We start from the raw sequence: 24065 nt of genomic DNA, 5'->3' as shown, positions 1-24065 counted from the left end.
CATTTATATGAATAAGAATAGCTTCTCCACTTCCACTTGCTGTGATAAAAATAATAAGAATCTCAGATTCCATGCTCCAGGGCAGAAACTTAATCTCTGAAGAAGGCGTTAGAAAGAAATTTCCTCTCCCAATAGTAGTCCCCAACTGTCCAGGCCACAGCATAGGTTTAGTAGTGTCTAGGAGCCACTGCTAGAGACAAAGCTGGCTGGAAGCCCATGGGCTTGCTCAGGAGGCGCTGCACCAGGGAGGGAGCGAGGTGGGTTGCAGTGCATCGGGCATAAGTGAAACAAGCCCATCACTCCCTTTCTTTTTGCATTCCCTTGCTAAGCCTCAGTCCCTGACAATCAGTGAGTTTCTGCACCAGGTCCCAGGGATCTCATTGCTTTTTTGGGTTTGTTTATGTGTAGAGCCCTTGCCTGCCTTGCCCCAGGCAATCTGAGCCGTTAAGCTATAATGGCCTTAGCCCCATCTGATTAATAAACTGGCTTGGGACTGCTGATCTCTGGACCATTAAACCTTTCCCCAGGGACTAGTCATTAATCCCCCAAAGAGTCATCCTAGATGAGGTTGTTGTTAGCCACACCAATCCTGTTTAAGGCATCAATTTGCAGCAGAAAGAAGCTGGGAAAGGGGGGGACAGTCTGCATTTCTCAGGCAGCACCATCTGTTCCCCGAGGTTACAGACAGCTACAGCAGCCTCTGTATGCCACAGCTTAGTATTTCCACCCAGGTGAGGGCTGTCACTGTGCAGCACAGACACCAAAGAGCAAGACAGTACTGCACCAGACATCTGGGGTACTAAACAGGACCAGGAGATAAAGCCAACATTTGTTTCCTTAATTGATGCCTTTGGCTGGGGCCAGAAGGCATCATAGCATACGGTTAGGGTAGGAGTATCTGCTGTATCAATTTCAGCAGAGATGTTTTCAAACAAGCATGTTTAGGACATGAACTACCCAGAGCATTATTACATATAGGCCTGAGCAAATGCCCTTGTTTTCTTAGCTTCTGATTGTAATCCCAATGACTTTATTATTAAAACAGTTCACATCTTCAGCCAGAAGACTGGATTTGCCTTAATGACAACTCTGGAAATGCAATGACACACATTTTGGCAACCCTGGCCATAGCCACCCCCTCACGCTTTCAGCCTCTTCCCCCATTGTCAGCACACTAATCCTGATTATCTCTCCTTAGCTCCTCTAGGAATTTTTTATATCCTTCAATCTCATTACCATGAGCCATACTTAGGGGCTTGAAGGAGGATGGTGGCAGATGCTGAACTGCACTCTCCAAACAGAACGCAGCATAGAAATCACATCTGCAAAACCACAGTCAAATGCTCCTGGATTTTCACCTAAAAACTCACAGCTGTTTTTCCCCTCCCCTGCCTCACCAAAGTTACAGCTTTTGAACTCTGGATTTTCTGTTTATGTGAGGTTTTGAACAAGTGGTGCATGTTGAAGATGAGGTTTTATAAAGATCAGGTCATATAAGGGCATTAGCTGGAACCAAGCTACATTTGTAGCTCCACATAGAGCAAACTGTGTCCTGATGTGGTTTATGCTACTGCATATTGAGCTGTTGTTAATAGTCTGCTGGAGCAACCACAGAAGGGATGGGAGTAAGGGATGATGCAAGTACACAACTTATGCTATGGACAACAGTTACCTTCTGCAGCTAGCTGTGTCGAGGACGGCTGCTGTTGAAGCCTCTTCTTCAGACAATGTTAGAGAAAATAGCTTCAAGTTTAAATTGGTAGCTTGACTTCACTGTGATGCTACTGCTCCTGCAGAGTGTCCAAACGAGGCAATGAGAGGGCAAACCCCTGGCAACTAGGACAGCTTGGAAGAGGACATCTCCACCCTCTGCCAAAGAGCTGGTCAGTGCTATGCTCATTAGACTCCCCATGTGTCGGTGCCACTGCTGCTTTGTGTCTCTGTGCTTCTGCTGGCAGCTGTAATTTAGAAATGACCATACCAGTTCTGTGTGAGACTTCTTGTACCATTAAATATGTCTTACAAGCAAAACTTTTACACGTTCTCATCAGATATCCTGCTTCTTTACTACTAGCACAGTGCATGGCTTGCATGAGTCCATCACCAGATTAATGTGAACATGAGTCCAGAAATCATTTTGGCTTTAGCAATGGCTTGGCTGATGTTGAACACACCAAGTTATAGCCAACAACGTGCGGACTCCATGGGGAGTGGGGGAAAAAGAAACCAGCGACACACACATGAAAAACCCATCACTCAAGCTCCTTTTAAATGATTAATGCAGTGCACAGGGAAAGGCTTTTCAGCTTTCAAATCTTCACACGATTATATAAACTTAACTCATCCCAGCTACCGAGGACTTGTGTTTGTTTGTGGGCACTAATAGCTGCTGCAGTGTTATAGTTAGAGCAGAGAATGAGGAGTCCCATGGGGAAATGGAGGAAAGCCCACATTGCCCAAGTCATTTAAACATTCGGGGAGATAAAACACTGCAGAGAAGTTCTGGAGGGAGCAGTGCTTGGGGGACGGAGGGGTTACAGCCACCACAAGTTTCTGCCTCTCTTGGGTCCATACCATTGATAATGGTTATTAATTATTTAGGATGCTACAGTAATAATTACTGCAATAACCATCTCAGCTGTTGGAATAGCCCCTTCCAACCCCTGGAGATCTTACAGGAGCTCACACGTTCCCATGCAGTCTCTTGACACACTGCCTGTGGTCTTAGACTCCCTATTGTACCTTTGAGAAAGCCAAGCGTGGTGGCACCAGCACGGAGAAAGGACCACACCAGCCAGGGTCCAACTGCCCTCCAGGTGAATGAACAAGGGCCTAGGGTGAAGGGTGACGGGAGCTGCTCCCACACTGGATGGTAGCGGAGAGAGCATGGTTTGGATGCTCTGGCTTTCCTGGGAAGACCCACTGGGTGCCAGCACAGAGTGGGGAAGAACCCTAAGGGCCTATTAAATCAAAGCTTCTCTGGGCATGATGGGGAGCTGTGGTGTGATCCTGCTGGCCCTGTTCCTCAGACCCCTCTTGGACACCTGTCAAAGAACTTGCATGTGACCCCAAATTCATCCCCAGAGAATAATCATCCCCCATTTTTGTGCTGGTGACTCTCACAGCATGCCTCAGGAGTGCTCGGATTTGCAGTGATTTCTCACTCTGTCCTCCCTGGCTGTGAGCACCATGAGCTAAGAGACACCTGAGCACTGAGGATGTTGTACTGATGCCAGAGGTTTTGCTTCATCTCAGGGCCCTGTAAGCAACTACGTTACTCAGCAATATAGTTACTGGTCACTTCCCATCCACAGCCTTCCACCTCCATCCACCCATTAGGTGGGCCCAGAGGATGGGAATTTCCCCACTCCCTCTCAGCCCCTTTCCTTCCCATCATATCAAGTGGCACCTCACATATAAGGACTTAACTCAGCCAAAAATTAACATGCATTACAAAATCCTGACAAAAACCCATCTGACCCACACCATCAAACAAGTAACTCTGAAAACCAAGAATTATCTCTCCCTCACATCCAGCCTCTCCTTCCTCCCCCAGGCAAGTCCCAACTGCTGCTCACAGCATCCACAGTGCAACCCATGCTGCCGCATCACCCAGCCTCCCGGGGGCTGGCGTAATGGGGAAGTGTCAGAGATTAGAGACAAGAGAGCAGCGACTGCAATATAAAAGCAAACTGAATAATTAAAGAGAGAAGCTGCTCCTCACAGAGAACAAAATGAAAGAGTTGTGTGATTTGAGCAGAAGTGACCTTTACACTTCATTACAAGGAGGTGGCGTCCTCATAGGGTTATTAATATTTCCAGCTGAATTAGCTTGGGTTAAAAATGGCTCAAAGGAATGAAGAGGGAGAGGGAGTGTGTGCACAGAAATATATCATCCTGTCTTTTCTCCTCCTCTTTGCATTTAACCTTCTTTGTAACTTGTTGACTTGAAAGCAGAAGGACTGAGTGGCTAACAGGAACAAGGCTTCACTAGAAAGGGTGAGAGCTGGAGGATGACCTGGCCAAGAGATCTTCCCTCCTCGCTGGCTGTGCTTCAGCAAGAAGCCTGTGTGATGCCTTTGTGGCTCTTTCTCTGTGTTCTCATCTAGGGCACAGAGCACGTCTTCATTCACCAAGCTGCAAACACATCACGGGACTGATGTTCAGGTGGTTTTAAGACAGCAGTGGAGCTCAGTGCTGCTGCTGTTCAGACCATATGGAGTCCTTAGGATCTCTTAGGGCACTGCAAGTCTCCCATGTGGTCTCCCATGCAGTCTCATGATTATTGTTCATCTCCCCTGGGCTGACTGATTCTACTTCCCGTTCACCACAAAACATCTTCCTTGTCTCATCAGTGGGGAAATGGACAACTCTGCTCAGCAAGCTTTACCCCAACAAACTGTGAGGACATTTAGACCCTGAAACAAGGGACACACGTTAATCTCCCCCCCCCCCCCCCCCCAAATGCAGACAAAGCCAAGGTCTTCACTAAGATTATTTTAGCAGAGGACAGATGATAAACATGCCACAGCCAGCAGAGCTGTTTTGATGCTGTACCTTCATACACACACTGTTTTCTCCCAAAGTGCACACAGAAAAGGACCTTTACTTCAGTGTGTCCCAGCATACACGAGCCCACACAGCCTTACAAAAGCATGACTGTCAATAATGTGTCAAAGCACTGGGTGAACTAAACAAGCAAAGCTGAACTTGGGGATCTGAACCTAAATCCAAGCTGCAATTTTTCTGCTAAGAGCCTCGAGGTGTACACGGTTCTACTTTTTGCTCAGATCACTCAGTCTCATAGGAGTCCCACCAGTGACTTTGCAGATGCAAAAGGGCTTCTACCTTGATAACACAACCAGGTACCTGGTTGCTTCTCCCCAAATCTTACCTAAACACTTTCTTTCAGTGCCTCTCTCTGACCAGCAGTAACAGACACCAGGAAAACCCACCCTAAGAAAGAAAAAGAAGGAAACGTGAAGGCAGGTACACATCCATAAGGAATGAGGCTGCTGTGGTGGAGCCTGCAATCAGTCTCATGGGCTGCATCATCATGGGCTGCATCATCATGGGCTGCATCCCTGGAGGCACAGCAGCTCACCTCCCTCTGCTCCACTTGTGGAGGGGTTCTTGCAAATTTAATGCAAAGCCCCAAATTAAAAAGAGAGTTTAAGCTTTTGAAGCAATCATGAAATGGACACAGGGGCAGATGCTGCTTCTCTAGTGACTGCTGACTCACAGCCCCTCACTTATTTATAGGCCTCCCCAGGGTGCTTGTAGCCGAGTTGATGACAAATGCCAATGAACATCTACTCTCACTCCCACGAGGTGTTGCTATCCTGGCTGTAATGAAGATGCAGAACAATGAAACACATCATCAGCTGTGCCAGACAGTTGTAGTGGAGGCAGAAAGAGGACCTGAGACACTGACCAGCTCCTCCAGCATCGTCTGAGCATTGCTCCTAGCAAATGCACAGGTTCCAGTCTCTCACCCTACAAGATGAAGTTGATGTCTATTACTAAGACCACAGTTTTTGATGCTGTCTTCACTCTGACAAAAGGCTATGCTCTTATGACCAGAGAAAACAAGACATTGACACACAAAGCCAAGGACTTACCTGAGTTTGAACTGAGCAGGGAAACATCCCAGGGATGGAGGCCAAGATGCTGATGTTCCAGATGGAGGAGCCGGAGATACTGAGACCCAAAGAACAGCCAAAGTTTTCCCCGTTTTGCTGGAGACTATTGCACACAGGCCAGACTGTGAACAGTTCTGAGGGCAAGAAGGAGAAAATTTAGTCTTAGTCTGGCTTTGGTGCTAGAAGAACTCATGAATGTGAAGGATGAGGAAGGCTGGGTCGGGGAGGTACGAATACCTTCCAGGGACAGTGAAGGTAACCTGTACTATCCTTCTGTCCATAAGAGCATCCCTCACAGGTAATCTCTGTCTGGGCTGTCCTCCAGAAGGAAGAGACAATTTCCCTTACTGTAGTGCCAGGGAGCTCTCTCTGGGTGCATCCTCAAACTCTGGTGCTGTACAGCTGGTAAAGGCAGGAGTCAGACAGCGGGATCACCGTTATCAGCGATGATTCACAGGCCATAGAGATCACAGCTTGCCTGGTAGATGTCACTGCGACCTGGCAGTCAAGGGAAAACATTTATAAACTGGGGTGAGTTACAACTGCTGAGGTATAGCCCACATGGGACCTGCTGCCTGCTCTGTGGAACAGAATGACTCTTTAAATGATAGATGAGGCTACAGGACCCTTCCACAGGGCTCATTAGGTGGGAAAGGGCTACCTGGTCATGGTGTGCAGAGCCCTTTCTCTTACTCACTAGCAGACCAGGGCTGGGCCTCTCTTCCAAAGGCTTCCTGGTGCTGGCTGACACTGTCCTGCTGTGGCTGGGTTCTTATTCCAAGTCATCACTCACACATTAAATCTGAAGCGGCTGTTTGGTCTAGACATGTTTTTCACACTGAGAAAGCAATGGGTTTTACAGGAAACACCCATGGACAAATCCAGATGGACCCAGGAAGGCACTGAGGGGCTCTGCGAGGGAAGATTGGATCCTGTGGCGTTGTCTCCAGGATGAAAATATTTGAGGTCTGGTTTAGGGTTGAGCTTGCAGCGAGGCCAACAAGACTCCTGATAAAGTCTCTCCCCTGACTCTTCAGTTCCATGATGTCTTTAAGTATGCGGTTCCAAATTTAGGTGGAATTAGTTGACGGCACAATGTGTTATTGAAGCAGGTGGAGTCAGGTAGGCAGAAAGGTCATCTACGTTTTGTTTGCTTTGTTTCAACTTTCTTTAGCCAGACCCGTGACCCATCTGAAAGGACTCGAGGTAGCAGCAGTCCCCAGCAGCTGGCTGAAATCCACTGGGAAACACAGCTATGGAGCAGTGGAGAGAAAAATGGAGGGAAGGGTTAGGAAGAGGAGACAGGAAGAGACCCCTTGTTCATCTCAACAAACAAGTCCCACTTTAACTCCGCTAACACAGAAAACAGGAGCAGCAGTAGCTCATCATCTGAAGACTGTGACATGAAATTTATCTTTTTCCCTTGCTTTCACAGCAATTTTGCACTATGTTTGATAGCTGATGTGCATATCCAAATTCATGCAGCCCTACCATCCCTCTCTCTCCCTGCCTACTCGCTTTCACCCACGCTCCTTCCGCATGTGACTCAGGATGAAAAGGGATTTAGAAAGATGCAGGGAACGTTTACAAGCCTCCCACCATTTCGCCCTCAGCCTGGATGGCTGCATTAGAACCTCCAGTTTGCATTTAGAGGCCAAACTGGTCAGCATTTGGAATGAATCCCTGGGGCAGGCATTTCCTCTGTCTCCAGCACAGACAGGCACAGAGCAAAGCTGCCTTGGTGATTACTGTTGGCTGGAAGTTGCAAGGCTGGATTTGCTTTAGGACAAAGCAAGTTTCCTGACTTCTTGATGCCTTGTCCATAGGCTGCGTTGCAATATCCAAGAGTGGTCACTGCAGGAAACCTCCTGAATATGGTCCCCCAATACGGAGGTACCCTGGTCACACTAAGCAATGTAGGTGCATAAGAGACATCCAATCTGCCACATTTAAGAGAGCCATAGCCTGTCCCATTCAGGATCACCAGTAAAATCATAACTGTGTAAATGTCTGTGGCTGTTCTGGGCTGGCTGAATGAGGTGTGAATACTTGAGCCTCTGAACTCTCCAGCAAAACACCCAGTGCATGGGGGCACTGGTGCAGGTTCCACCAGCACAAAACTAGCAGCAAAAATTCCCCCAGCAGCAACTGTCAGGGACTGACAGGGGACAAGCAAACCAGGTTTGGGTGACAAACTAAAGCTATTCTCCCCCTTTAACACGGCTGCTGAGCAGCCATTTAGGGGAGAGCATCACCACTAACATCATCCTGTTTCTATGGAGACCAGATTAACAGAGTGGCTGGGAGAAGCTGCACTCCTAATCTCCCCCAGAGAAAAGAGCTTGCTGGTACAAGAGACTTTTAAACATCTTTAATCCAAACTCGAGGTTCTCCTTTCCATACTCGCTAATCCTGATAGAGGTTACCAGCCCCCTTTTAACCCTAGGGTTACTAGCTCCTTTTAATCCCTTTATGAGCACAGTGCAATAGCATCAAGCAGTGCAGTTACCCACAGCCTCTGCAGTCCTTTGCTAAAATTAAATCTTCCCCCTCTCTCTGCACAAGTTTGGCTGTCTAAAATATAACACTTAAATACCCCCACCCAGCATGTGCAACTGGCCTGCAAAGTGATGTCTGCATTGGTGCACTCAGCCTGCTTTCTGATGATGGATCTGGACACTGTGGATAGAGGTGGAGGCACTGCCTCCATCAACAAGAAGATCCAGCCACTGCTTTGTGTATTGTATTGCATTGTATTAATTTTCTTCCCCTGAGTTTTGCACCCCAGCTAAGAGCAATTGAGCACCCAATAGTTTGCCCAGTGGAACAGGTACACTGCAGTTGCAGTTTTACCTAAGGACTTGCTGATAATGAGTTCCACAAAACCATGTGTGACCACCGTCACTACAAAGAAGTTCCCTGCTACACCTGTAGTCTCTCCACCATGGCATGGGTATCCCATTCCATGTACACAGTAATGCAGCCTGGTGGGAACACAGCAGCAGGCAATCACCTACAGCCACCCTGCCTGGACCTCCTTGCTCTGTCTTGTCTATGGGAGGCTTTGTGGGCCTCAGACCAAGGCAAGGTCTGGCAGACTGGAGTCCGAAGCAGTCTCCAGCTTAAGAAGTGTAAACCTCTAACGAGAGGTCAGTGTTGGAATAGCAATGGCTCCTGGATTTGGACTGTGGATCTCAGCATGCATGGGCCAGGAAATCCTCCTTCCCAAGCCATAACCCTTCCCAGGGGAACATCCAGACCCCAAATATAATTCTACTTTGGGAGGCAGAGACACAGTTACCATGTTTTCTAATTCTAGCAGCCCTGCCAATTTAAATACAGCAGAAAGAGGTCTGCTTCCCCTCCACATCTTGGTGGCTTTGTCGGTCCTTTTCCTGACGGACAATTCACAACACCAAATACTTCAAGAGTTCTCCTCACCCTCCCTGCTCCAAGGCACTGCAGATGTGGCTCATATACTGCTCCAGCTGTGCTGAGCCATGTGGAACTGCTCTGGCTGCTGAGCTGAACAAGACACTGACTCTGCCTCTTTCCTGCTGCCTCTAGAGGTTAAAAAGCATTTCACTACTTGATTTTTCTTGCCTTTACACAAAAACCTTGTCAGGAGGCTCCTGACACAGCCTGTCAGTGCCAGAATGAGGCATTAGGAGGGGGTGTGACCAGGAAAGTTTAATTCAATCTCAATTTCATTCCTGCTCCCTTTGCCAGAGGAGTTGACGATGTTCTGCACATCTGGAGGCATAGTTACAGGTTTGCACAGCCTTGTCCCAGAGCGTTGAAGCTTGTAAGTCACCTGTACTACAAGGTCTCCTACAAGATCTCACCTAACTCAGCCCCGTGCACCTCCCCTGAGATCCTGCATATGCTGAGGTTTCTCTTCGCATACAATACACATCCAAGCCCAAAGCTCCCAAAAGCACAGCTCTCACAGGCACAACATGCCCCTGGAAAGGGCCAGGCCCCAGCACATCTGTGTTCTACAGCTGTGGCAATGAAGGGTTGTTTTCCTCTCCAGGCCCTGAAAGCACATCTCTGAAGCAGCAGGCTGCTCCTGATGAGCATCTCTGATTTCAGATGAGAGCTCTGCTGTGGGTTAGAGCTCTGCTGTGGGTTAGAGCTGGTGTGTGGGATAAGAGGGAGTAAAATTAAACACGGGATATTTTGGGACAGGGTTTACTGCATCTGTTTCCATGGTCCTCCTTTAACTCAAGGGTCCTTGCAGTTTAGTTCATGGCTGTGCATGGTGGCTAGAGTTCAGCCGAAGTAAAGCAAGGAGTAACTGAAAGCAGTGTGCTGCAGAGGCTGTATTTATAGCACCTGCACCTACAGATTATTATTATGCTTTATGGTTGGCCATATAATGGGCCCTTGAGCTCTGCCTCAGATCCACAGCCACCCTGTGTCACAAACCAAGCCTCTTTCATCTCAACATAGCCCCAGACTCCTCAGTCTCACCCCTGCAGCTGATGTCTCTGAACACACAATGGCCAGAACAGGAGAACGTTACTGTTGTTTCTGTGCAAACAGGTTGTCCTGTCATCACCAAGGCCATGTCTAGAGGCACAAAAGACCATAATCAAGGACTTCCAGGAAGAATGATCTGCATAGTAGTGTCTGCTGGAGCCAGCACCGCCTTGGATCTGCCCCTCAACCTGTCAGCCTGGGGCTGCGGAGGGAGCATGGTAGGGAAGGAGCTGGCCTGAGCACACCACACAGGCAGAGGAGATGGAAACTGCCTTCCTATCTACAGCTTCCAGGCACAGGCAGGCCTGCAGATGTGCTCAAGAAGGGCACTTTGGAAGTTTCCTCCCACCACTGGAAGCTCCCTTCCAGCTGGATGCTGGGGGACAGCAAGCAGGGACCAGCTTTGCTGACTCTGCCTCTGCTGTCTGGCCCGATGTGTCTTCAGCAGGGTCTGTCACGTTCCACCGCTCTGCCTTGTTTTTGCTGGCGGGCAAGAGCTCAGCAATGGACAGGGGACCGGGAGGAAGGAAACGGGAGGAAGAGGGGGCAGATGAGATAAAGAGGTAGTGTGAGGATAATGAAGGAAGACAGCTGGCCTAGAAACTCATGGCAAGACAAAAACTGGAACTAATGCCAAAGCGAGAGGTTCCTGCTGAGCCCAAGGAGAGTGGCACCAGCTCCTGCTGTGGCTCCGTGTTCCGATGGCCAGCACCCTTCATGCCAGCATGGTTTATAGCCAAGGAAAAGCAGATGGCTGAATGGCTTTTCCTATGAGCAGGACAGGTGTGGCTGTTCCATCTGCACTGCACTATGCTTGCAGCAGAGTCAACTGACATGGGCCATACCAAGCCTCTGAGTGCCCATGGGATGCAAACAGGGCTGCAGTGGGCCAGCAGGGATTTGTCTTGGCCTCTGTTCTCCAGTCTTTTCCTTCCATCGTCATTATCTTAGGTCCTCAACCCCACCAAAGGAGTTGGGCAAGAGTCTTAATACAGCACTAAACCCCACAGAGCTCTGGGGAAGCCAGAGGTGAGGGACTGCCACACTCTCAGCAGGTCTACATGAAGCACTGAAGCAATACACCAGTCACGGAAGCAACTGAGGCTAAAGGATTATTTATCATTCAGGCCCTCTGATGCACCACAGCACAAGAGGCTGGAACATATAAACCTCTTTGGTAGCAAAGAAACCATGAAGTGCACCCTACTGACCTGAACAGGATCTCACAGGAGGTCTGAGCCTGAGCAGAGAGGTGAGCCTGTGTCTCTCAGCTCACTGTTTCTCCTGCGCAAATGAGAACAGCACTGGTGTTTTCACAGATGGCATCAGCAAGTTAAGTCATTTCCCAAGGTCTCAAACAAAGATGGAGGGAAAGTTAGGAGGAAACATGGGACCAGGGAGCAGCCTGTGCCCTCCAGGCTGACAGAAGAAGCAGGGAATGGGATAGAGATGATAACTAACGCAGAAACCAGAGCATCGCTTTTATCACCTTCCAGCCACCCTGTCCACAGGCTTCTCCCCCCAGACAGGAAAAGCAGCTCAGGCTTAATCCTTCCCCACAGCTATTCACACCCTCCCTTCAGTACCTGGAGCCTGACCCGGAGAAGTGAAAACAGCCGCTACAAAGTCAAAGCTAAGTGGCAGCTTCCCATTTAACCACCTCTAATTGCCAGCTGAGCAGACTGTTAATCTCCGAGAGCGTGCTGCGATCCCGGTGTTGCCGAGTCCCTGTAATTGCTTAAGAGCTGCCATCGAGGATGCTGGGAATCAGGCAATTATTCTCCCTAGTTTCTTCCTCTCCCCCCCCCCCCCAGTTTTGTGAATTAGCCAAGAGCTTTTTTTTTGCCCCAAAACAGCCAGCACAGGATTTCTCAGCAGCTCAGTAGGGATGAAGAGATTAGATCTGGGCTGGCTAATCCTGTGTGGGCAGAGAGAACAAGAAGGAGGCATAGCAGTGGGGATCCCACTGTCAGCTGGGCTCACCATGGGGATAGGGGGTCACTGTAAAACCCTTCAGTATCACTGCTCTGGAAGTGAAGGGGAGGGAAGGTTGCACTCACAGGTGATGCCTCAAACAGAATTCATCCCAGCAAGCCAGTGCTGGCCCTGAGTACAAATCACATCCAATTTCCAGCTCCTCAATGGCTCTATTGAGTAATAAATCAGCTCTGTGTCCAAGCTGGCTGAAACACTCCTGCCTGCACAGTTGTCTTATTCAGTGCTGAGAAGCTGAAGTCTCCTTGCCAAGGCCATCAGGCTAGGGAGAGTCAACCATCCAAATCCCTTCAGATCCCAGCAGTAAAAAATGAAACAAAAACACATGAAAAGCCACAAGACAGAAAGAAAGTCCCTGAACTGCAGATCACCTGCACATGTCCATTTGTTCAGCTGGTTTTCTGCACTCTGGAAGAGATGATGCAGTGGTATTCAGTGAGTATGATCAGCTCCCAGCAAACAGCCAGGCCTCTGTCTAATTCAATGCTGATCAACACACGCAGGTAACAGGGCTCAGCTCCCAGCTCTTGGTAATCTTTGCAGCTATTTAAAGTCTAGTTTCCCCCCTGGACACTTCATGGCCATCCCTTAGATGCCACTTTTAGGTCCCAGCATAGCAAACTTCTTTGAACTGACCATACACACACCACTAGCATATATCCTAACCCAGCTGCAAGCTACAGCAACAGCAGCATCTCCATCACCTTACATATGTAAGCAGGTGTCTATCTCACAGCCCATCCCTCCCATTATTATTCCAGTCCTTGAAGACACCAGGTAGAATCAGTGCTATGCCAGCCTCTGCACTGTTTTAGTGTTGGAAACCTCTTAGCTAGGATGGGACAGGGAAGATAACACTGACCCCAGAATAAAAATGAACCCCATCCTATTTAAGGCAAGCTGGAAAACTCCCTGTGAGCTGAACCAACAGAGGCTGCAGGATCTCAGCAAGGGCAAAACCAGAGCAGAAATGGAGAAAAGATACCACAGTGCACCTGCAACTCAATGAATGCCAACGATGGTGTCACAGAGATCACTCAGCTCTGAGCTGGTAGTTAGCTTATTGAGTTCTAACCAGTAAATTCAGGTATGTAAAATATGTAAAAAGTACAGAGGGGTTGGCAGTCAATATCTACTACACTTTTAGTATAGGATACAAAGATAATCACTTAAACTTACTCTATGTATCTTACACATTGCATACATAAAAAGCAATGTCACTTACCAATGCATTGATGTCTGGTGTCAGGTAAGAGATGTCCCATCCTCAAGGGGTAGCCTTGGGAAGTATCTCTGCTCAAGGGGTTATCACCACTGTGCAGCTGGCTGCTGTGGATGGAGAGCTCAACAGACCCTGATGGCTGCAGATATTAATAGCGTGAAGTGATTGATTTTAGTCAGATTTTCTGCTGTGTTAACGCGGTTTTGGCCACTTATCAGCCCAGCCTCCAGCCAAACAGGGTTTCCTGGGGGGGGTTGGTGCTGAGTTCTCCCTGATAGCCCCACACAACAGGATTAACTTTGGTTAGGCCTCCTTGCCTGGACCAAAATTCAGTTAGTTCAAACAGGAGCAGCGCATCTGTCACACCACAGTCCTAAAGCCATTATCACAGCAAATCAAGTAAGATGCATTCAGTCACATGCCTGAACTCTAGCAGCATCAAAACATGCCCTATGGACACTGCCAGACCTTCTAGGCAGTGACTGGGGGAGGTTCACTGTGCCAGGGCTGGACTCTGTTCTTTCCCATCAGCCACCCCCCAAAGCAAAGCAGGGGCTCTGGGAAGAGCCGCTGCCCTGGGGATGGATCTGAAAGCGACCAGGGCTCATGGGCAGGCACAAGCACATCTCCATCTGCCTTCCATCTGTATGCAGCAGAGACAGCATCAAGTGATGGACCACAAACACAACACCAAGCGATAGCCTTCCTACAGGAGGACTTTGCGCTCACCCAGCAAAGCCTCTGTTTGCACCAAGAAAGCAACAGTCCTGGGTCTCCCCAGAAGCTCTCTGGAACAGGACAGAAACAGGAGAGCAAAGGTGCGGAGCACTCACATCGCAAAGAGCTGTCTTTACCCACAGAACACCCTTAATCTCTGCAACCTCCCCTGGCAGCCCTTTCCTCCCCCTGCATGCGCATGGTATCCACAGCACCCTAGGCTGCTCACTTCCACACCTGATGTAAGAGCTACAATTAAGCCTGACTCAGCAACTTCACGCCTAAAAAGCCGCAGGGCCAACCAGCCAAAATTAACTTCAGGGGAAGAGGGTAGAACAAGAAAGTGATAGCAGCCTGTCCTGTTCAACTCATTTGCCCAAAAGCTGGATTCTTTGCTCCTTCTGAGCTCTGCCTTGAAATAAAGATTACACCCTCTTGTTTTAGAGGCTCCTTCCCAGGGAGGTGGCAGGATGAGGCTCTGACAGACCAGGGCAGCCTCAGACTTGTGCCACCCTATTGCATCACCAGTGAGCTGAGGGGCATGCTGAGAGAATGCCAGCATTCCTTTACACTTACGCCAATACAGGAGCTAAGCACTCGTACAGGTGAAGGTCCCAGTCCTGTGGGTTTCTTTGTGGTCTATGCAGTAGTCTCAAGCTTCAGCTCCAAAGGAATCACATCCTGCACCAAGGGGCTGCTCAGGTTGATGCAGGAGCAGTGTTCTGCCTAAGGCGGAAAGACCACAGCGGGTTCCTATTGTACAAACACACAGCTGAGCCCAGCAGCAGCCGAGACATCAACCTGCATCCCTCAGCCCCCTTCTCCCACTGTCCTGCTGCTACCTCTACCCCAGAGGCTGCTGCATATCAGCACCGTTGCTCCTGGGCAAGGAGGAGAGCTGTGCTGGGGCCACAGCAATGCTCCCAAGAGCCCTCCCTGCTCTTCTGCTGCCTGGTCTTGCCACGTGGTTCTCTCATGCTCTTCCTTATGGATAATACACTTGACTGACCCACTGACCCTAGGGAGATCCACTAAGTCTTTGCACAGCTGCTCCTCGTGCAGAAGCCTTTGCATGGGGCACGGTTTAGGCCAGAGACCATATGTTCCAGCATGGGGGACAATGAGCCACTCACTGCGATTAGCATCGCTGTGATGAACCACTGTCGTGACTGATGGCACGAGCACTCTGAGGGAGTTAGGGGGTAGATGGATGATTTTCACAGCAAATAAGTCCTAATGAACAGAAAAATAACTTCCCATGATGCAGGATTTACCGAGTTACAACAGACATGTCTAGCCTTGCAAGGAAGGAAACACTTCATTGCAAGCCAGGCCATAGGGCTATACCTGGGGCTGAGAAAGTGAATCTTCCTGCTGGGTTTGGGAACAGGGGAACGAGCAATCCCTCCACATCTGGAGCAGTAGGAATAAAAGCACAGTGGGGAACCATGGAGCAGAACAGGCTCATAGGGGAGTGGGCTGGGGTCTGCAAGTCTGCCCAGGCGCTGCAGCATTCCCTGCGGCACAGTAATGAAGCAGCTCAACTGCATCCACCAGAGCACCCAGACCTCTCACAGAGGGGACACTGAGGCACAGAGAAATACAAAGCCAAGGAGGGATTTCTCCAGGGCTGGGGACCCCCGTGCTGGAAAGAAATAAACTTCAAAACTCAATATTGGGCTTTGTGCCTCACAGGGCAGCTCCCACAAGGAATCTCTGTTGTCTAAGATTGGCTTGAGCACATACTACAGCGTTCCTCATTGCATCAGAGGAAGCTTTGCCATGGGAACTGCTGCCGCCGAGCCACCTTATATTAGAAGTTACTACAGCTCTGCCAGGAAGCTTGCCCTGTGCTTTCTATTTTTAGCTGCAGGCAGACCTATTCATATCAGTCACTGCTGCAGCTCAGGTCCTTACGCACGGATTTGGTGCAGTAATTCAGGGGCATGAAGTCAGGTTGTCAGGTTTGAACACAGCTCAGCAAGATAAATAATAAACCTATGAGCTGAGTGCTCACAAGGCTGGGGGCGATGCATCGGAGGGCAGGGAGCAGGCTCCCATCACACACATTTATTCCACCGGATCACACCACTACTTACGTGCGGAGTGAGGCACAGGCTCGAATGTGATGTACCAGCTCAGGGCCATCAACTGCAAGGGAAGCAGGAGAAATGGGATGAGAGAGAGGAAAGGTCCTGCGGGAAGCATAAACAGCTTCCCAAGGCTCCGAACTGGGGGTTGTTTTCCTGCCTGTTAATTATTTCATCTTAAAATACTTTCAGAAGGGAAGTGCTTCCTTTGTGCTTAGCACAGGACAAGTAAAAAAGATGTCTCCTTTTACAGCTAGTCACTGGGAACATCAGAGTAAATCTCAGTTACCTGCAATAACTCAGAGTTATTGGAGCAAACCAATGCAGGACAAGGTACGCACGTTTGGTGATGGAGCTCCTAATCAGCCAGACCTCGATGTAACGATGCCTGGGTGTGGAGCTGGGCTCCTGCTTTGAAGGAAGTGAGAGAAGCCCCACGAAGGGGAAGGGGTGACACCAATGCTGACCCCAATATTAACAGTGGTGAATACTCTGTAGCTGCTTTGCAGCTGGTTACAAGATGTTGGTTACCAGTGTTCCTCTTTCTCTTCCCTAATGTCTTTCCAAGTGACAAACCAGAACATGTTAAGCACTCCCATGAGCTCTTAACTGTAACTCTGTACTTGGAGGAACTTAATTGAGAAACCTTTCGTCTGATTTGATTCAAATGTTGTAGAAAATACTATCTGGAGCTCTGCCCTATTTTGAAGCTGATCCAGGCTGTCTTTGTCATTACACTCCATGGCAGCTAAACTCAACATGACAGAGGAAACCTGAGTACATACTCACCCCAGTGAGAGCTCTTCCTCTCTTACAGCAGTGAGCTAGGAGGAGGACACCCACAACCAAAATCTGTCATTCCAGCTGACAGGCATTTCTATAGTTGATACCTTTGGATTTAATCCCACCAGTTCCCACATGAGGGGAACACCACATAGAACAGCTAACTGGGGTTCATCCCTCCTGGCTGCGATGCTAGATCTCTCCTGTCTGTAGCAAGCAAGAAGCCTGAGGCTCTTCTGCTACAGGTTGCTGCAGACAGAGAGGCGGCAGGAGGGTCTCCCATGCACAGTTAACCCAGTCCCCAGCCACTGCCCTTGCTCTCTCAGCATGGGACTTCCTGATGGCAGCCCCAGCCCTCCTGACCCGAGGTGTTAGCAGAGCAGATGGAACAAACGGACAAATGCTGCTTGTTCCATCCACATGTTTTCCAGGAGGAGCAGTGACAAGTTAATGGGCATAAAGAGCCCAAAACAACAAAGAGTGTGAGCATATTAAACCCTTTTCCATCCCCCATTTATGCTTCAGCTGCTACCTTGAGACTGGCATAGAAACCAACGTGCCGTTTGCTTCACGCAGCTCCTGGGACCTCCGTGGCACAGTTTCTGCTTGGGTAACTTAACTTCTGGAGGCCATTAGGCAGGGTAATTTCACCAGTTCCTAAGCAAATGCCTGGAGGGGTCTTTGCAAAGCCAGTTCAGCACAGCTGAAATATGGAGGAGATGTTCATTTGAAATCTAAAGAGAAATGTAATGACTGCTTTGTAGTAAAGCGTGTTCACATCAGCCCCCTTTTGGCTGATCAAGGCACGATCTCATCATCACTCTCCAAGAAGAAACACTTCTGATCCAGCAAGTGAGCTAAACACCTTTGTGAGAGAGTTTTCATCAACAAACAGCATCCAATTGGGGAAAAATTAGCTCACAGCATCATTGAGGCACAGATTTAAAAACAAGTCCATTTTTTCTATTTTCCCCTCCTTTTTTAGTCTTTTCTTAACAGGTACTTGCAGTTTGATGGGCCCAACTCCACTGAGATGCCATCTGGCTGAACACACCAGCTCTGAGAATGACTGTGACCTGTTTAGTCATTGGCGTGCTGGTGAAAGCAGTGCTCTCCTGAGCAGCATCCACACCTGCGTGTGAGTCCTGTGTCCCAGCCACAGCAGTCAGCAGTGAAACTAAAATGGGGAGGAGGAGATCTGGGTTGTGGTGGTCGGCCAGGCTGCTGGAAAAAGCCCCTGAAAAGACAATAAGCAGCAAGGCCCTGGGCCACCCAAGCCCATCAGTACAGCATGGAGGGCAAAAACATAGAACAACCATTTTGGGAACAAGCACACAGGATAAGAATCACTGGTGCCACGAGTTCAGCAGCATCACAAGGAGGAGCTGAGCAATCCAAAGGAATCACTGTGGGTTCACTGGCAACTTGCAAAACAGAAAGGAGAAATAGTCGGTAGTGGGGTATCTGTAGTGATGTCCCCGGAAGGATGGAGGAGCTCCCCACAGACAGAAGAGGCAGGAGGGATGCTCTCCACCCCATGCTGGATGGCAAAACAAGCTTTGGAAGTGGCAGTAGCTGCTAGTTTGTTGGATCTTACTGTTACAAGGTACATAGCTGCAGGTCCTGCTCAGCAACGCTTCACTAGGGGATCAGAGTGCTCCCCATCCTGCCTTAGAAATGGGAAAACAAGCAGAGGAAGACGTTCAGATAAAGGCATCAGGCCAGGCATCTTGCCCGCTGATGCCTTTGAACCACAGCAAACCCAGTACTCAAGTTTGGGTGAAACTCAGAAACTCGTCCCCTCCGAAAGGGCATTCTTTTGCTGTCTGCTTGTCCCAAGCAACCTCAAACATCTGCAACCAAGCAGTAAGTGAGGAACGAGCACTTGGCTCCTAGCTTTCACCTCCTCTCCTGGGTACCAGCGGCTGCATTGTGCCACAGACACCCCATGTTTTGGATTCCCCAGCACAGAGGGGCTACTGTTACCTGATGGAGAGCTCAGTTCCCAGCTCCGAGGACAGCACAGCACATGATTTCTCTTAGGTAACTCCTACCTTGCTTCCCCCAACACTTCAGGAAATGGACTACTTGATCTGCGTGGGATATTTTCATCTTTAGCGCCGACAATCCTCTGATACAGCGTGTTCTTTCTCTTTGACTCTAACCAGAGCCCCGAAGTAGTTTCTCATCTCAAAAGCTCTCAGTCAATCTACTTTTCAGAAAACATAGCATGTCTGGTAAGAAAATCTTCAAAATATAGAACACGTTCCCCATTTGCATCCGAATGCTGAAAACCCCATCACTCCTCTATGATACATCACACCAGTGCTACACCCTCCATGAAATATTCATGGCCATTTATTATCATGTTTTTATTATCCTCATAAAACTTTCCAGCGATCATTGTCTCTGTTTGCTCAGCCTCCTGCCTGCATAGGGACTTTTGTCTCCCCTTCAGTGTCTGAATTAATCCATGTCCCACATCAGAGTAAGAGCAAACCCACTGTCCTCCTGGGTCTCAGTCCGTTCCGGGATGCCTGTGGCATCACCAGGGCACTAACTGGGGATGGGAGGGGGACCATTACACAGTCCACCTGCGTTAGGTTGCTGGAAAGGAATGGAATTCAAACCAAGATTGGCCTCTCAAGCCCAGTGTGACAGCACATGGAGCAGAGGAATTAAATGGTGTTGCTGCTCCTGCGTGGATTGGGAGGCCAGTGGGAAATGCTGCATGTGACCCTGAAAAAGAAAGGAAACAGTCTGTGAAGGTGGCTCCTGAAGGATTTATGGCAACTGAGATTAATGTTATTGTAATCTGCTACATGCTTTTCACATGGGTACATCTCCATTTCCTCCTCAGCAGCCTGCAGGGTCTGGTACGGGAAGCACAGCTCTGAATCATCTCTTCAACCACCAAACTGCCCTCATGGCAATGAAACAGAGGCAAGGATTGAACCCGGAGGGAGGATGGGAGAAAAGCAGAGACAGTTTCTGGAACAGATGCAATTTCTGATTCAGAGCAGCCCTTTATAGCAGGACACTTTGTGAGAGCCCCATTCTGCAAAGCTTTTATTATCTGAGCAAGAGCTTGCAAGACCTGCCTTTTACGTGTGGAGGGGAGTAAAAAAAGATCTACGAGGACAGTGAGAGCGAGAGCTCTCCTTCCACAGAGACTGCAAAGCTGAATCTCAACGGAGTGACCTTGATACAACCTCTTGCTTCAAACACACAGCAAACTGTTCTGCGTTGAACAAACTGCTGCAAGAGGATTCAGGCTCCTGGCTTACCAATGCCCTGGCACTGCTTTTCCCCCAAGCACCGTGTCTTCCAAAGGCAAACTGCACCAGCTTGAGAAACATCAATAAATCTACTTTTCACAGCATTTCATCTTCTGATAACAGTAATGAACTCAGTCCAAGGCATTACTGGGAATTAATGACTGCCTGCCTCCTGACTCACCAGCGCTTCCTGGCCTATCATAAATTCCCAGGAACTGTTGTGAACCACACATCAAACAGTAAGCTGGAAAGAAAGCAATCGTCCAAAACCCTGGGACAAATAGACAACAACCCAGTCCCACCTGCAAGCCTGGATAAGTGCAATCACTCTGCCTGGATGGCTCACTGGGGGCAGGCAGGGGGAGCTGCTTCCTGGAGCTCCCCTAAGGATCCCACCCATGGTTCTGAGTCACTTTTCCAAAGCCTGGATGAAAGCAGCACACACCACCCTCGGTGACCTGCTCCTCTGGATAATTAGACTCGCACTACGTGCCATACCTTTAACCTTATTGCTGGCTAACTCTCTAGTCTCACGATGCTCTTGTCTGAGAGATTAAAGAACCTCCCAGAAGCTCCCCTAGGATGCAGGTACTTCCAGACCATTATCACATCACCTCTAACCTGCTCTTAATAAACCAAGAGAAAATGCTTCATTACTGAAACCAAGCTTCACAGCTCATACCTGCTTGGCAGTCAGAAACCAGGGTACAGCACACATGCGAGGCTTTTGGACTTTCTTCCTTTCGGATCACACCACTCTCTGCCGGGAGAAGAAGGGTGAATAAAATTACTACATACTTATGTAAATATCTAGATATCTTGCTTTCCCCATTGCAAATGTAAATCTGTGTGTAACTCGCTCCAGTAATTAGGGTTAATGACTAAAGAGCATTTGGAGATCGTGCAGCTCATGAAGTTCTCCAGCAGAAAGGACAGATGAGATTTGCTGCTCTTTTTGAAAAATACAGATTTCTGTCATCATCTGTGCACTGAACATGTCTATTGGGCTGTTGTCTCACAAAATTTAACTACATTAACACATGATGTTGTTATCACTTATTAAGTACAGGCCATGTGCAGATTCGCATGAATCAGAGCATTGAGCTGGCAGAACTGATAGTGGAATATGTTTTAATTTGCAGAAAATGTAGCTGCTACATCAAACCAAATGGCTGAGCAGCTCCACTGCAGCAGTTCCATAGCTGCATTCATTTACTGTTGGGGCTGGAGTCACACGCCCAAGCTACTTAGGCTCCAAGGACAATCACTGCACAATACAGCCCAGTGCAGAAGAGAGACTTGTCTCATGGTGAATTATCTTCAGGCAGAACTAGCACGAGCCTGAAGAATAATTCTGCACTGGAAGTGTGTCTTCCTTCATGTATGCAGGTACCAGCCCTGTCCTTGGACCCTTCAGGGCAGAGCTGGGCAGCCAGGGGGTCCTGGACCAGCATCCATCCCACTTTGGGAGCCAGGTCACGGATGCTGCAGAGGTGCCCCTGGTTAGCTCAGTAGCTGTGTCCCTCCAGGTCTCCAATTAAGACAGCTTGGGCTTCCAAAGCAGTGGGGTGTGAAAGCAACACCTCGTCAAAATATCCCAGTCCCAACAACAGTTCTAAATCAGCTTCTCAGGATGCAGGCATAAGAAGCCACATGGAAAAGCCATTGCAGCAAGGGGAAGGTTTCACCGGCTCTTAATTATGAGGTTTGGCAGAACTCTCTGTAGCTGGTGCTCTGGAAAATAGCAAGGAGGAGCACTCCAGCACTGTGCCACCTCCACCAGCTCCAGCAGCAGCTCCTCACTGCTCCCACACCTTCCCACACATGGGTGCAGACACTGCCACAACCGCATCCCATTTCTGCTTCTCCAAAGACCTGCAAACCAACAGCTTCGGCTCCTTTCCTCTACCAGACCTCTGATATTCTTCTGGTAGTGACCCGTGTACAAGTAATTGAAGCTCCCTGACATGCCAGCTGCTCCCGTGCTCCTTGTCAAAACCCTTTGAGAAAGGTGCCACAGGTCAGCAGACCATAGACTAAAAGCTGCTGAAGTGAGCAAGTCCCTTGACAGGGAACCTCATGATTAAGAGCTCTTTAACCTGGCTGAATCCCTGTCTGCAGGATCAAAGGCAGCAGCTGGAAGGCTTGATACCAGAAAGACACAGTTATTTGTGAGAGCAATTAGCCTCTGCGAAAATTCAGCAAGTACATGATGGATTCTCTGTGCCTGGAAGTGTTTAAATCTCAGTGGAGATCCTTCGGAAAGATAAGCTTCTGTTTGGCCAGTGTAGATGGCTTGATACAGGAATAGCCCAATTTATGCAAGAGAGATGAACAGAGTGGTCTTTTGAGCTGGAAAACCTCTGAAATCTATGAAACTATTAATAGAGAGTGAGACATTTCTGGTGGGTATGACACCTAGATGACAAATCTATGTTAAATTCCACAGGATCCAAAGCAGCTGCTCAGACTTGTTTTGTAGCAACCTCCAAGGGGTTTCCTGGTGGGGGATTTTAGTTTTCCCTTTTTTTTAGCTTTAAAACAACTTTCCAAACTGGAAAACTTCTCCACCTCCCCTCCTCTTACCTTGCTCTGCTCCTCCGTCCTCTTCTCTGTCTCCAAGAGCTGTGTGTGGGTGAACCCCTGGGAGAGGCGGCAGCAGAGGTCCATCCCATGAGTGGGATGAACAAAGAGCGGGGAGCAGAAGGAGAGACCCAGTTTTGCCCCCCCAGAGCAATCTCTGAGCCCCGGTAACCCCCATTGCAGACTCTGGAGGAGCCCCAGAGCACAAGGAGCCCCAGCATCACTGGGCTGCACACATTCAGCTACCCCCAGAATAGCTTTATCAGTATTTCTCTGTCAGTATTTCCCCCTTTTAACCCTGCTGTGAAGCTCTATCCTCTCAAATTCAGCAGGGCACAGCAGCTCTCAGTATCTGTTGTTGGGGGCATGCTTCTCATGCTCTCACTGCCTGCTACCTCATCCACCTCAAATAATGCAAGCAGTCGTGAGGCTTATTCCGTGATTAAGAATTAATAACTGCTTCCAAAACCAATCCTTTCAGCTGAGACTGCTGCGAGCTCGTTCTTTCATACATATGTTTTGGAAAAGATGGCAGATAATTGGGAATGCAGCATTACTCCCAGTCATTCATCATCCTCAGTGAACTGCCACCCCCACCACAATATAAAACCCTCACTTAGGCAAGCTGTATCCTTGCTCCTTTGCCGTGCTGGCTTAGCAGGGAAACTCTTCAGGGAAGCGTAAGTAGTGCTTACTGCAAACCAGGGACTGCTCATGCTCTGCCAATGAGGAGGGGCACAAGAAGTAAGAAGGGAGCAGAGACAGGACAGCCAACCTGAGCTGGCCAAAGGGATATCCCATAGCACAGCATGTCATGCCCAGTATAGAAACCGGGGGGAGCTGGCTGTGAGCCACACATCACTGCTCAGGGATGAGCTAGGCACTGGTCAGTGGATTGTGAGCAATTGCACTGTGCATCACTTGACTTTCTTCTGGTATATTCCTCTCTTTTTCTATTATTGTTATCATTTCTATTATTATTATTATAGTCCACTTGATTTCAGTTACTAAACTGTTCTTATCTCAGCCCATGAGTTTTAACTTCTTACGATTCTCCTCCCCATCCCACACAGGGGTGGAGAGGGGGTGAGAAGTTAAACCAGAACAGAAATAAAGGCAGAAAAGCTGTCAAGGTTTCCTGTGCTTTCTTGTCATTTATATTGTGGTAAAGACTGCATTCTTCCAGAAATCCCAAGTGGAAGAAGTAAAATAACAACCACTTGAAGGATTTAACCCAGAAGTCTCCAATTTAATTCGTATTTATAAAATG

General features: G+C 48.7%; 2 long non-coding RNA genes across 2 annotated transcripts in view; one reads left to right on the top strand and one right to left on the bottom strand.

Annotated features, from left to right (window-relative positions):
• LOC133265431 (uncharacterized) overlaps positions 1-24065 on the top strand; it is a 223902-nt gene that overhangs the window by 7658 nt on the left and 192179 nt on the right. The gene's annotated exons all lie outside the window — the stretch shown is intronic.
• On the bottom strand, positions 1638-12620 carry LOC133265422 (uncharacterized). Its single transcript, XR_009741953.1, has 5 exons — positions 12494-12620; positions 11339-11411; positions 5880-6140; positions 5622-5776; positions 1638-1958 (listed from the first exon to the last, which is right to left on the bottom strand). It is a non-coding gene; the product is annotated as an uncharacterized LOC133265422 (long non-coding RNA).

The sequence above is a fragment of the Pezoporus flaviventris genome, unplaced genomic scaffold, assembly GCF_033815535.1.
Source record: "Pezoporus flaviventris isolate CSIRO_AGI_PZ_B2104156 unplaced genomic scaffold, CSIRO_AGI_Pfla_v1 ptg000005l, whole genome shotgun sequence".
Lineage (NCBI taxonomy): Eukaryota > Metazoa > Chordata > Aves > Psittaciformes > Psittacidae > Pezoporus > Pezoporus flaviventris.
The sequence above is the reverse complement of the archived record's forward strand: the minus strand, read 5'-3'. Positions and strand labels throughout refer to the sequence as shown.